A 13,195-nucleotide genomic window follows, 5' to 3' on the forward strand; every position below is an offset into this window, starting at 1 on the left:
ACGTGGCTGTAATAAAAAGTTACTAACCAATCCGAAGAGATTTGCGTAACAGATGCAAAACACTATTGAGTCAGGCACAAAGAAAGTTAGAGTAAATAATCATTCATTGTGGTCATGAATTAATTGTGGGCATTAGTATTAATCCAAACCATTTCTGCTGGGATATTTAAAATTGGGGCTGTCTGGCCAATGGAAATTCTTGATATAATTATTGCTGGATGAGAATTCTGTAGCTGGAGAATGCTTCAAAAAAGGAGACAGCTGTTGAGGTGATTGCTGTCGGCTTATTTCTGTATTCTGGCCAAAATTTTCCACCTGGCCCGCCATGGGAATCAGAGTGGGCGTGGGGTGGACAATGGACAACGGGTAGGATTTTACGTTTCGGGACAAGCGAGGACATAAAATCCCACCTTCTGTTCTTATGCCACATACGGATAGACCTGGCGCCTAAGTGCTGTCATTTATAGTCAAGGAAATGAATCTTGAGGTTTATTCATTCGTTAAACTGACTATTTGTCAAATAGTACTCCAGGAATTTTGAGCCATTTCTGTCTGTTTTTTGTTGTTTAAACATAGATTGGTACTAATTTATTTAATGTCAAGCTCAGAGTAAATTTGTAGCAATTAGCAGTGTTAACAAAAGGGGTCAACGTTGCCGAGTAGAATCCATACCAGAGAATTGCCTCGGTAATTACGCATAGCTGAAATTGATAGCTGACTAAATACTAGGAATATGTGCAGCAATTGCTTTCTTCAAAAAGAGGCAGAATGATTAGTGAGCTAGAAACCCAAGTGGGAATAATTAAAAAGAGAACACTTGTATGTGGAAAGGGTTTTTGTCACATCACAATGATATCTGGGCACTTAAATACATAGAGGGCAGATTTCCCATAATTTGCAGCATATCAGCAGTACGGTAAGCGAATTTTTCTAAGAGCATAATCAGGCATAAGCTGTTTTTAATAATTTTGTACCTTTGATGCCTTTTCCCCAGTAACTACAGTGACATTAGGAGATTGATGAAATAGGGGATGGGATTTTCCAGTCCCACCCACCCTGAAACTGGAAATTCCTGCCCGAGATTCAAATTTTCCATCCCGCCTGTGACAGGATGGGACTAGAACTTTACCCCCATGGGGTGAAGTTATCTGAGAATCAAGTGAATGAAGCAAGCACAGTGATTTTCTGTGTAGTCTCCCAGTCTGCTGCTGACATGTTGTTAGTGGAAAGTGTCTTTTAAACATTTTTGGTTGCATTCCATTTTCCATGTACTCCAGGAAATTAACATAAAAACATAGACAAATGGAGCAGGAGTAAAGCCATTTGGCACTACTCCATAAATCAACACGATCATGGCTGACCCTCTATCTCAACACCATACCCTTGCACTCTCCTTGACACCTTTAGAGTCTAGAAATCCAACTATTTTCTTTTTAAATATTTTCAGTGATTTGGCCTCCATAGGCTTCTGTGATAGGGAACTGCACAGGTTCACCCCCCTCCCCGGTCCATGCACTCCCCCTCCCCCCCGCCCCCCCACCCCCCGCACCATGAGTGAAGAAATGTCTCCTCATCTCAGTCCTAAATAGCCTAGTCCACATCCTGAGACTGTGACAACTTTTTTGTAGATTCCCAGCCAGAGAAAACATCATCCCCCCAAACGTCTGTCCAGTCCTGTCAGGATGCGTTTCAATGAGATCCCCTCTCATTCTTCTCAATTCCAATGAACACAGACCCAATCAAATAATCTCTCCTCATACTTAAAGTTGATAAAGATAGACAAAACTAATAAGGCACTGAATTTCAAACAAAATCGATGGAATATGAAGGTTGCGGTATAGTGATTAATCTATATAAAACCACAGTAAGATCATAGTTGGAGCCTTGGGTGCAATTTCAGGCTCAATGTTGAAGGAATGAAGTTGATGTAGAGGTAATGGAAAGGGTGGAACCGTGGCACAGTGGTTAACATTGCTGGTTCACAACACCAGGAACCCAGGTTCAATTCCGGGTCCCTGGTGGGGATCATTGTCTGTGTGGAGCTTGCACATTCTCTCCTTGTCTGTGTGGGTTCCCTCCGGGTGTTCTGATTTCCACCCACAGTCCAACGATGAGCGGGTTAAGTTGATTGGCCATGCTAAATTGATCCATGTGTCAGGGGGATTAAGTGGATAAATAAATGAGGTTATGAGAATAGGGCCTGGGTGGGATACTGGTCAGTGCAGACTCAATGAGACAAATGGCCTCCTTCTGTACTGTAGGGATTCCAGGAAGGGCTGCAGCTCCAATTTAAAAGGATATTACCTGGTATGAAGAAGGTTAAAAAATTTAGAAATTTGGGGTGTTTTCCTCAGAAGAAGAAATTATGGAGAGTTGGGACAGAGTGGTTCGAAGCAAACAGTTAAAGCTCTGCTGTGTTTAGCCTGATGTTTTGTTTATTTGAAACTCCCACAAGGAAAGTTATATATATATATATCTAGTGTTTCCTAAGAGGAAAATGGGGGGTGGGTGGGGGTAGTGCAGGGGTGCCACAGAGCCAGGTACTCATAAGATCATAACTGAAACTTCAATAAAATTTGCCCTCATTCAATAACCCATAACACATGTTCTTCATTGAATATTCATACAATAATATGCTTTCAAAGAAACTCATTAAAGTAGCAAATTACATTTTTCAAAAGTGCTTTCATTTTAAAAATGTATGCCTATCAGGGGACCAACTTTAAAATCTGAATTATGATCACTTAGGCAGTAGTAACTACACATTGGTATTAGTAAAAGCTTTAGTCATAAAGCTTTGTGTTTTTATATATTTAGAAAGATGACTGAAATTGAACATACATTTCAAAACAGAGAAATTTATTGACTTTTGCAAGATAACGAACCTAAGTTCATTTTTTATTTCTTTTATGTGGTAAGAATGAGGTTTTGCAAACCTCACTTTCGAAGCAGCAATTTCAGCTCAGCAATTCTGAACCTTTAAAGGGGCTGCTGTGGTCACTCCCAAAAAACTAAGCTCACATTCCAACCTCCCCCCTCCACCCATTACACCCTCCCCCCCACACCTCGGCCCCATCCCCACCTCACCAACCCCCACAGCATGTGTTCCTGTGAGCTTGCCATTGACCGCCAATGGAATCTTCCAGTCTTGATGAAGTCTAAGGTGTTTTGTGTTCTTTGCCAAAGGACCCTGCACACATGGGGAGGCGGGCGGCGGGGGGGGGGGGGGGGGGGGGGGGGGGGCAGGTGGGATGGGGATGGGGGTATGTCCACCATCTGCAGGAAACAGGAGATCCCAATGGCTGGAAGGGCCGAAAAATCCCGCCCCACATAAACGATTGCGGCACCGATTTTTATGGAGCCATTTGGATCAGGAATTAATCTTTTTTGCCCCCTGCTGATGCCTTTATGTCTCTCAATGACGATTGCTGCCAGGCCATTATATTGGCTCGAGGTGGACCTTCTGCCCCCACCTGACTGGAAGCCCTGTCTCCAAGAGCTGCCGGCCAGTCAAATAGCCGACAGCTGTCCTGTCCCGGCATTAATATTATTTAGTTACGATTTATTAAAGAGAAAACAAAGGCTAAAAAATCCCTCAAATTCTGATGAATTTTCCTGATCTTCAGATAACTTCACCTCTCCTGAGAAAAGAAGCCAAGCAGTTTCCACTCCAGAAACATTCCCATCAATAAAATAATTGACCTATAATTTACCTCCCGATGGGCATGTTAAGATTACATTTCCATGGAGATATTTCAGCAAGGTTTTAAACATAGAGCCCATATACACAACTAAACTTAAAACCATGCACTACATTCTAAATTACGTACAATCATTGATATCTATCACTTTTTTTTACATTTTACAGAGCTATTTGTATAGAGAAATTGCCATTAAGAAACCAATTGGAGGTATCTGTCTGTATCTGTGTGGCAGGGTAGGGAATCGCTTGTTAGTTAACAAGGTCAACTGTAACTGCAGTGCAGACTTAATGATGTGCTGAAATTATACAATTAGATGTACTTACAGCCAGGATTGCTCTAGTTCTTCTGTAGCATAGCCCAAAGGTAATACTTTAACCATTGATATTGCATTATTTAGTAATTATTGTCCCACAGAATTTATAGCTTTTGTACATCATTAAACAAACTAGTGCTTTATTGCTCCAAAAGTACTGCTGTACTCTCTGTGTTGCACTGTATAATATTTCATAGCTAATAGCTTGTACACTTAAAGGAATTGTCTGTAACACAAGCCACCAAACCACCTGGAAAGAAATTGCCCAGATGGCATCTATAAAATCCTCATGGAATTTCCATTATCCACCAAACAATGGATTATCATTATTAATGTTTACTCAGTTTGAACTCTTGGATGACATTTACTACCAACTTATGATAGGATTTTGTAAACTCCTTCTGAAACTGTACCAAGGTTATGAAATCCTTGATCGCAGCAGTAAAATAAGGAAAAAAAAACTACTATGAAATTATGGTCAGCCCCAATAATTAGAATGTTTTTATAGGACTGGAAAGTCATTAGTCTCAGTGGCAGATCAAATGTGCATGTTGGGAGCCAAAGACTTAACCGGAAAGAGAATTCTGGAAGAACCAAGGGATACCAGGTCACCTCCCAAAATCACACTGGCAGCTAATTTCCAATGGAACATGGGGCCTGAAGAATTTTAATTTGTCCTGAACAAGTCTTTAGGGAGAAAGAAGTAGAGGAATTTCCAGCAGCAGCATTAGTTTCAATGTTTAACACCCTCCACCCTGACCTTACCCATACCCAGATCTATTGAAATGCAGAATGGGGTCTGCTGAGATGCCCAGGCTCAGGCCCAGGCTTGCATGGAGCCTCCTAAAAGAAGGCCAATCAGCCCACCTTCCTGCACCATCAATGCAGCGGTTCATTAGTCAGTCTGAGTCCACAACTCTCATGTTTAATTAAATCTCGTTCTTCTGCTGTAGCCCAACTGTTTCTGAACAGACTTCCCACTAGAAATTCACACTAAATTATCTTTCCCATCCTCAATCAGTCATCCAAGATGCATTGTGAGGCAACCAAGTAAGTCACTGATTAGTTGAGCTATATAACCTAGGACGCTCTTAAATTTAGTTTGTCAGCAATTGTTGTGTTAAACATAACTGCAGCATCCCTACATGTAGGCAGATGAAGTCAGTCGAGATTCTTGTTCCTGATTATTAATAAAATGCTTAAAGACAGGGTGAGGACAGGAATAAATTGGCTATAATGTTCTGACAATTAAATGGCTGAAGGTGGACTTTTGCAATGATTACAGCCTGGATGTAACAATTGAAAATATGGGAAGAGATCATTTATGCTAGATTGCCATCTGTAATGCACATAATTCAAATTTCTGGGAGGTGTACACTTGATGAAGAATCTCCCACAATGGCAAGGGCTTATTTTTTAATCATATTTTTATATGAGCTATTCTGAGCATTCCTTTCACCAATGTACAAGTGCAGATTTAAAGCAGATTAAATGGGTAGAGTACAGTTTCTGCTTGGATTGCAATTGGGAAGTTGCTTTTGAAATCGTGCTTGTGAGATTAAAGTTCAAGTTTCTGCAAATATTTGTTTGCAGCATCATAAATGTGAAATCATCCATGAATCAGCTAACTCTGGCAGTGTAATGAAGCATAACTGATGTTTTTCGCCCTTTCCATTTAAGAGTATTATTTTAGGTATTTGAGAGTGGCAACTTAGTGCAGTTTTATGAATACAACTGAAAATGTGGCTAACACTAAATAGGGGCATTTTTAATCATTCTGTCAGTCCTCCACTCGATGTAGCATGTCTTAAAGTGAATGAAACTTATTTCTAAAAAAAACTATATTGAAAAATTTAGTAGTTTCATTGATATACTTAACCAACATGATGGTAAATTGGACATTTTTAAAATGTAATATCTTTTAAACTGTGTCTCAGAAAATAACATAATTCAAAGAGCCTTTCCAAATTAGTGTAATCTGCAGAATCTTGCAATTTTGGCTTGAGGTCAGGCCCAGTTTTGTGGGTGGGATCTGATCCGGATGAATTAATCGTGAACTAGCAGAAAAGACAGCAAAAAAGATGAACATTAGTCCGTTTGGGTGCAACTCTCATATTTAAAATTCCTTGATCTTCTGTAATAGCTCAACTGATTGTGAACAGACTGTACTGAGAACAGGAGCAGAAGCAAGCAGAAGATTGATCCATAGTACTTCATGTTCTTGGCAAGTAAAATGTCAGAGTACCAAATCAAGTCTTTGTATTGAACAGCTGCAAGGCTAACACCACTGCTGCCCATCATTTCCTGATATCCGTGAGTGAGCATTCCCACCCATGGTGTGCATTCAGAAAACTGGCAATGTCATCTGCTCTTGTCCTGTTTTTTGTCATTGTTAGTCAAAGGATGCAGTTACCCTGTTAAGTATAAATGCGACAGGATAGCTCTAAATTACCTCTTGATGTGACTCCAGGATGCTTAAACCTGAAATGTGGTTCCAGCACGTTATCAAACCAACATCAGAGAATGTACATTCAAAGCTTAAAATAAAAAGCAGCCCTTGAGTGCAGTTCTGCACATAAACCTAAAGATGCATTAGGTTTAAAGAGTGCGCTCCTGGATATACGAGCATGATTTTTCAACCTGCAACTTATTGCTGGCTATAATTTCACACTCTGCCTTTGTGATTCTCCCAACTGAAAGTGCAAAATGGGGCTGAATTTTGAGTCATTGCAATGGCCGAATCCTACCCACCAGCTGAACATTAAAAATTTAAGTGCATGAAATATTGTGGACAGCATACCCAGATTTTGCTAGTGATTTAGGGTAGGCGATGGCCTAGTGGTATTATCGCAAGACAATTAATCCAGAAACTCAACTAATGTTCTGGAGATCTGGGTTCGAATCCCTCCATGGCAGATGATAGAATTTGAATTCAATAAAAAAAATCTGGAATTAAAAATCTACTGATGACCATGAAACCATTGTCAATTGTCAGAAAAACCTATCTATTGTCCTTGAGGGAAGGAATTCTGCCATCCTTACCTGGTCTGGCCAACATGTGACTCGAGAGCCACATCAATGTGGTTGATTCTCAACTGCCCTTGGGCAGCTAGGGATGGGCTGTAAATGCTGCCAGTCAGCGAATCCATGTTCCATGAATGAATAAAAAAAAGAATATCCTGAGAGAGTGGAGCTGTACAAGGTACAAAACACTAGTGTCCATACCCTAGGGGCCCAGGGTCAAGCAAATATCTTTGCACACTGCCAAGAGGATAGGATGCTGCACTTGATCGATGTGAGATTTCAACTTTCCGATGGTCAACGTTTCAAGTTTGAAGTTTATTTATTAGTGCCACAAGTAGGCCTACATGAACACTGTAATGAAGTTACTGTGAAAATCCCCTAGTCGCCACACTCTGATGGCTGTTTGAGTACACCGAAGAAGAATTTAGCATGGCCAATGCGTCTAACCAACATGTCTTTCAGACTGTGGGAGGAAACCGGAGCATCCAGAAGAAGTCCACACAGACACAGGGAAAACATGTAGACTCCGCACAAACAGCAACCCAAGCTGGGAATTGAACCCATGTCCCTGGCACTGTGAGGTAGCAGTGCTAACCACTGTACCACTGTGCAGCCCGTTTATCTATCAAACACTTGCACAGGATCAGTTGGACTGGTATGGGTGGATACAGACATGTGTACAGTGGGGCAGAGGTATTAAAGTGCTGGATACAACACCAGTTACTGAGAGGACAAAATGTAACCACAAGTCTAAAAGTCTGTTTAACTCCTTGAACTTTAAATGAACTGCGTCATGTATACAAATAAGTTAATGTGCAGCTTCTGAAACTTAAAAGGGGGTCATATTTGATTTATTATTTTTTCTTTCAAATTCCTCACCTATTTAGACCCATAATATATAAGAACATAACATAAGAACATAAGAAATAGGAGCAGGAGTAGGCCATCTGGCCCTTCGAGCCTGCCCCGCCATTCAATAAGATCATGGCTGATCTGTCGCGGCTCAGTTCCACATTCCTGCCCTCTCCCCATAACCCTTAATCCCCTCGCTTATCAAAAACCCATCAACCCACGTCTTAAAAATATTTAACGAGGTAGCCTCCACCATTTCAACGGGCAGAGAATTCCAGAGATTCACGACCCTTTGAGTGAAGAAGTTCTTCCTCAACTCCGTTCTAAACCGCACCCCCTTTATCTTGAGGCTGTGCCCCCTAGTCCTACTGTCCTTTCTGAGCGGGAAGAGTCTCTCCACCTCTATCCTATCCATCCCATTCATCATCTTATACGTCTCAATGAAATCTCCCCTCATTCTTCTAAACTCTAACGAGTACAAGCCTAGTTTATTCAGCCTCTCCTCATAGCTCAACCCCCTCAACTCCAGCATCATCCTAGTAAACCTCCTCTGCACTCCCTCCAAGGCCAAAATATCCTTGCGTAAGTAAGGCGCCCAAAACTGCACACAGTACTCCAGCTGTGGCCTCACCAATGCCCTATATAGCCGCAGCAAGACCTCCCTACTTTTATATTCAATCCCCCTCGCTATGAAGGCCAGCATCCCATTCGCCTTCCTGATCACCTGCTGCACCTGCAAGCTGGGTTTTTGCGACTCATGCACAAGGACCCCGAGGTCCCTCTGCACCGTCACCTGCTGCAGTTTTTCTCCACGTAAGTAATAGTCCTATATAAAATGTGTCCTTACTTATTCCAAGTAATTAGGAAATATGTTTTGAGAATTAAGGGTTTTTAAAGAAATATTAATTGGATAACATTGCATGGTGCAGTTTAAATGATCCGAAATACCCAACTCCTGCTAATCGTTAGTTGAAGTGAATGACTCCTCTGCAAAGCCCACAACATTGAACACCCTCACTGGAATGGCTCTCAAAACTCAAGAAAAACAGCTGAATAAGGTAATTAAATACTCAGTCCTCAGATTGTTGCTGTTTCTTCATACATGCAGGTTAGTTGTGTTATTGGGATCTTTTAATGAACCCAAGCAGCAGAAGGCAGGCCATTGTTTAAAGAATGAAAGTACACTTTACTCCTCTCTGAAGCCGTGGTACATTGAGTCAGAAAACTAATAACATATATAATTTATCTGATGTAGTGATCCACTTTTTAGATTCTGTGGTGCATAGGTCTCTTTATCTGGTTCTTGACTCCAACTCACAAGATTCATTCTTACAAATGACAGATGGACTGCCATTCCCCGTCCTTTGAGTCAGAGGATATGAAGTGAAAGATTTAGCGGCATAAATGATTTCTGGAAAAGCTTTTGGAAGTTAGGTAATGTGATCAGCAAACCTGGAAACAGGAGAGGCACCATGGCTTGTGAGTAAATGGGATATAGGCGTCGCTGGCTGGGCCAGCAATTATTGTTCATCTCTGAGTGCATTTGAGAGGTAACCACATTGCTGTGAGATCTGGAGTCACATGTAGGCCAGACCAGTTAAGGATGACAGATTTCTTTCCCTAAAGGACATTAGTGAACCAGGTAAGTTTTGACAACAATCGACAATGATTTCGCGGCCATCATTAGACCTTTAATTCCAGATATTTTTTATTGAATTCAAATTTCACCATCTGCTGTGGTGGGATTTGAACCCGAGTCCCCAAAGCTTTTCCCTGGGTTTCTGGATTACTAGTCCGGAGACAATACCACATTGCCTTTCCATCTACCAGGCCCTAACTGTGGATCCCTGTTGGTGGTACGGACCTGTGAGATTGACCCCTATAATTAAAGCAAAAATGTATTTTGTCATTCTTTAAAATCTAAATTACTATGTGAGACGTAATGGTTGCCTCGAAAATTGCAATCCCAACATCATGGTGCCAGCACAGGTTCCAGTAACTAAAGGTTCCTTATTGCTATGATATCAGAATCGGATTTTCTGGCAAGTCTATCCATGATTTTGGAACACGGTGAAGTGTTTCTTGTACAGAGTAAAATATATAATGCTGTGCTGTATAGCAGTGATTTCATTTCTTCAGCATGCATCCACTTAATGCCGATTGGACTTGAACTTAATTTTTATCACAGATCATGTGGTGCCACAATTAAACAATAGTTCTATTAGACAGCTACAAACTGATAAAATTTAACAGGAGATGAAAATTAGTTTGACAAGAAAGAACCATAGAATCCCTACACTGCAGAAGGAGTCCATTCGGCCCACCAAGTCTGTGCCAAACTACATTTTTACCTTACCCAGGCCCTATCTCCATAACTCCACGTATTTATCCCGCTAATTGCCCTGACGCTAAGGGGCAATTTTACATGACCAATCCACCTAACCTGCACATATTTGGAGTGTGGGAGAAAGCCAGAGCACCTGGAGGAACCCTGCACAGACACAGGGAGAATGTGCAAACTCCACACAGACAGTCACCCAAGGCCGGAATTGAACTCAGTTTTATATTCTTAAGAAAAATGAATATTTCATGTTTTCATCAGTTAAGGGATGTGGTTTTCAAATTGTTGTGAATGTATGATGATGAACATATAGCTTCACAGACTCTGGTATGTGGGAATGAGTGAATTGTTCAAAGACAAACATTTACATCAGTAAATGGAGCTGAAAGAAAATATTTGTTGGCTTTGGTCTATTATTTCATCATTCTATTTTCAAACTTTTCACAGGGGCAGGAAATGTTTATAGTTGCTGTAAACTGTGCCTGCTCAGCTGAATGAAATGCTGGAAATATTGAACATGTTAGCCAGCATCTGTGAAGGGAAAAGATCGGATAACATTTTGAGTGAAAGAAGGTTTGATGATTCTGAGAGGGGGTTCATAGCTTTGAAATTTTTAATCTTAATTTTTTTTAATTTCATATTTTTAAAAATTTGATATCTGTTTCCTTTTACAAGTTAGTTTCTACGTTTTCAAATTGTAACGCTTTCATTCCAAAAATCTCCATTCATATTCACAAGTACAAGTCTGGCATTATGGTGTGAGATGAGTTCTATTTTGTTTTCCTACAAGGCTATGAACCCCCTCTCAGAATCATCAAACCTTCTTTCACTCAAAATGTTATCCGATCTTTTCCCTTCACTGATGCTGGCTAACATTTTCAATATTTCCAGCATTTCATTCAGCTGAGCAGGCACAGTTTACAGCAACTGAAAACATTTCCTGCCCCTGTGAAAAGTTTGAAAATAGAATGATGAAATAATAGACCAAAGCCAACAAATATTTTCTTTCAGCTTCATTTACTGATGTAACTATTTGTCTTTGAACAATTCATTCATTTCACAGTAACTTCATTGCAGTGTTAATGTAAGCCTTACTTGTGACTAATAAATAAACTTTAATTTTAACTTTATAAGTAAATTTTAACTTTTAACCTTAACTTTAACAAGAGGATACTAATAGAATTAAAGAAGTCCTACAGTGTCGAAGGAGGCCATTCGGCCCACCGAGTCTGCACTGACAACAATCCCATCCAGGCCCTATCCCCAAAACCCTGCATATTCATCATGCTAGTCCCCTTGACACTTAGGAGCAAATTAGCATAGCCAATCAACCTAACCCAGACACATCTTTGGATTGGGGTAGGAAACCAGAGCAACCAGAGGAAACCCACGCAGACACAGAGACAATGTGCAAACTCCACGTAAACAGCAACCCAAGGCTGGAATTGCATCCAGATCCCTGGTGCTGCGAAGCAGCCGTGCTAACCACTATGCCACCGTGCTGCCCTGTCATCGCGAGTGAAGAAGACATTTAGCACACTAGCCTTCATCAGTCAGGGCACTGAGTATAGGAGTTGGAGCGTTATGTTGCAGTTGTATAAGTCATTGATGAGGCTGCATTTGGAGTACAGTTTTGGTCACCCTGTTGATAAGACATTGATAAACTGGAAAGAGTGCAAAGAAGATTTATGAAAATGTTGCCAGGACTAGTGGGCCTGCATTACAGGGAGCAGTGGCCAGGACGGGGCTTTATTCCTTAGAATGTAGGAGAATGAGTGGTGACCTATTGAGGTATATAAAATTATGTGGGGCAGAGAAAGGATGAATACATAGGTCAGAATGTTACCACCACGGCTGCCCTGGAATCAGAGCAGGCAAGTCTTGCAGAACAGAATTCTCCCTTAACTTTGGGCAGGATCTTATGAGCCTCACCTGAGGGAGGTCGCAAAATCCTGGCCATTGTCTTTTTTCCAGAGTAGAGGAACTGAAAACTCAAGGGCGTAGGTTTAAGGTGAGAGGCAAAAGATTTAACAGGGAGCTGAGGGGCAACTTCTTCACACAGAGAATGAAGCATATATGGAATGAGCTGCCACTGAAGGTGGTTGAAGCGAGTTCAATAGCAATATTTAAAAAGCATTTGGACAAGTACATGGATGGGGAAGGATTAGGGGGACATGGCTAAATGCAGGCAATTGAGACTAGCTGGAAGGGCACCATAGTCAGCATGGACTGGTTGGGCCGAAGGGCCTGTTTCTGTGCTGTATTGCTCTATGCAAACACAAATATACTAAATGTAGATGGGTGGCACAACAGTTAGCACTGCTGCCCCGCAGTGATCCAGGTTCAATTCCGGCCTCGGGTGACTGTCTGTGTGAAGCCTTCACGTTCTCCCTCTGTGTGGGTGGGTTTCTTCTGGCTGCTCCAGTTTCCTTCCACAGTCCAAAGACGTGCAGGTTAGGTGGATTGCTCCTGAGTGTCCCAAGATATGTAAATTAGGGGGATTAGCAGGATAAATGCATGGGGTTATGGGGATAGGGATGGGAGTGGGATTGGGTAAGATGCACTGTCAGAGAGTCGGAGTGTTGGTGCAGACTTGATGGGCTGAATGGCCTCTTTCTGAATTGTAGGGATTCTGTGTATTAAAGAGAGGCAAAAGATTCCTGATCAGGGCAAAAGGGAAAATGCTGGCAAATCTCAGCAGGTTGGGCAGCATCTGTAAGCAACTGTAAGGAGAGAAAAAAGCTGACATTTCGAGTCCAGATGACCCTTTGTCAAAGATTCCTGGAAGAGAAGCAGCAGTGAGTTAAACAATGGCTGAAAGTTCCTGGAAAAGAAGTGGCAGTGAGTTAAACACTGGATAAAAGACTAAAAGAGAAAATGCTGGAACATCTCAGCAGGTCTGGCAGCATCTGTAAGGAGAGAAAAAAGTTGATGTCTTGAGTCCAAGACTCTCTGTCAGCG

Source organism: Carcharhinus amblyrhynchos, chromosome 16 (genome assembly GCF_965287045.1).
Source record: "Carcharhinus amblyrhynchos chromosome 16, sCarAmb.v2.hapA, whole genome shotgun sequence".
Lineage (NCBI taxonomy): Eukaryota > Metazoa > Chordata > Chondrichthyes > Carcharhiniformes > Carcharhinidae > Carcharhinus > Carcharhinus amblyrhynchos.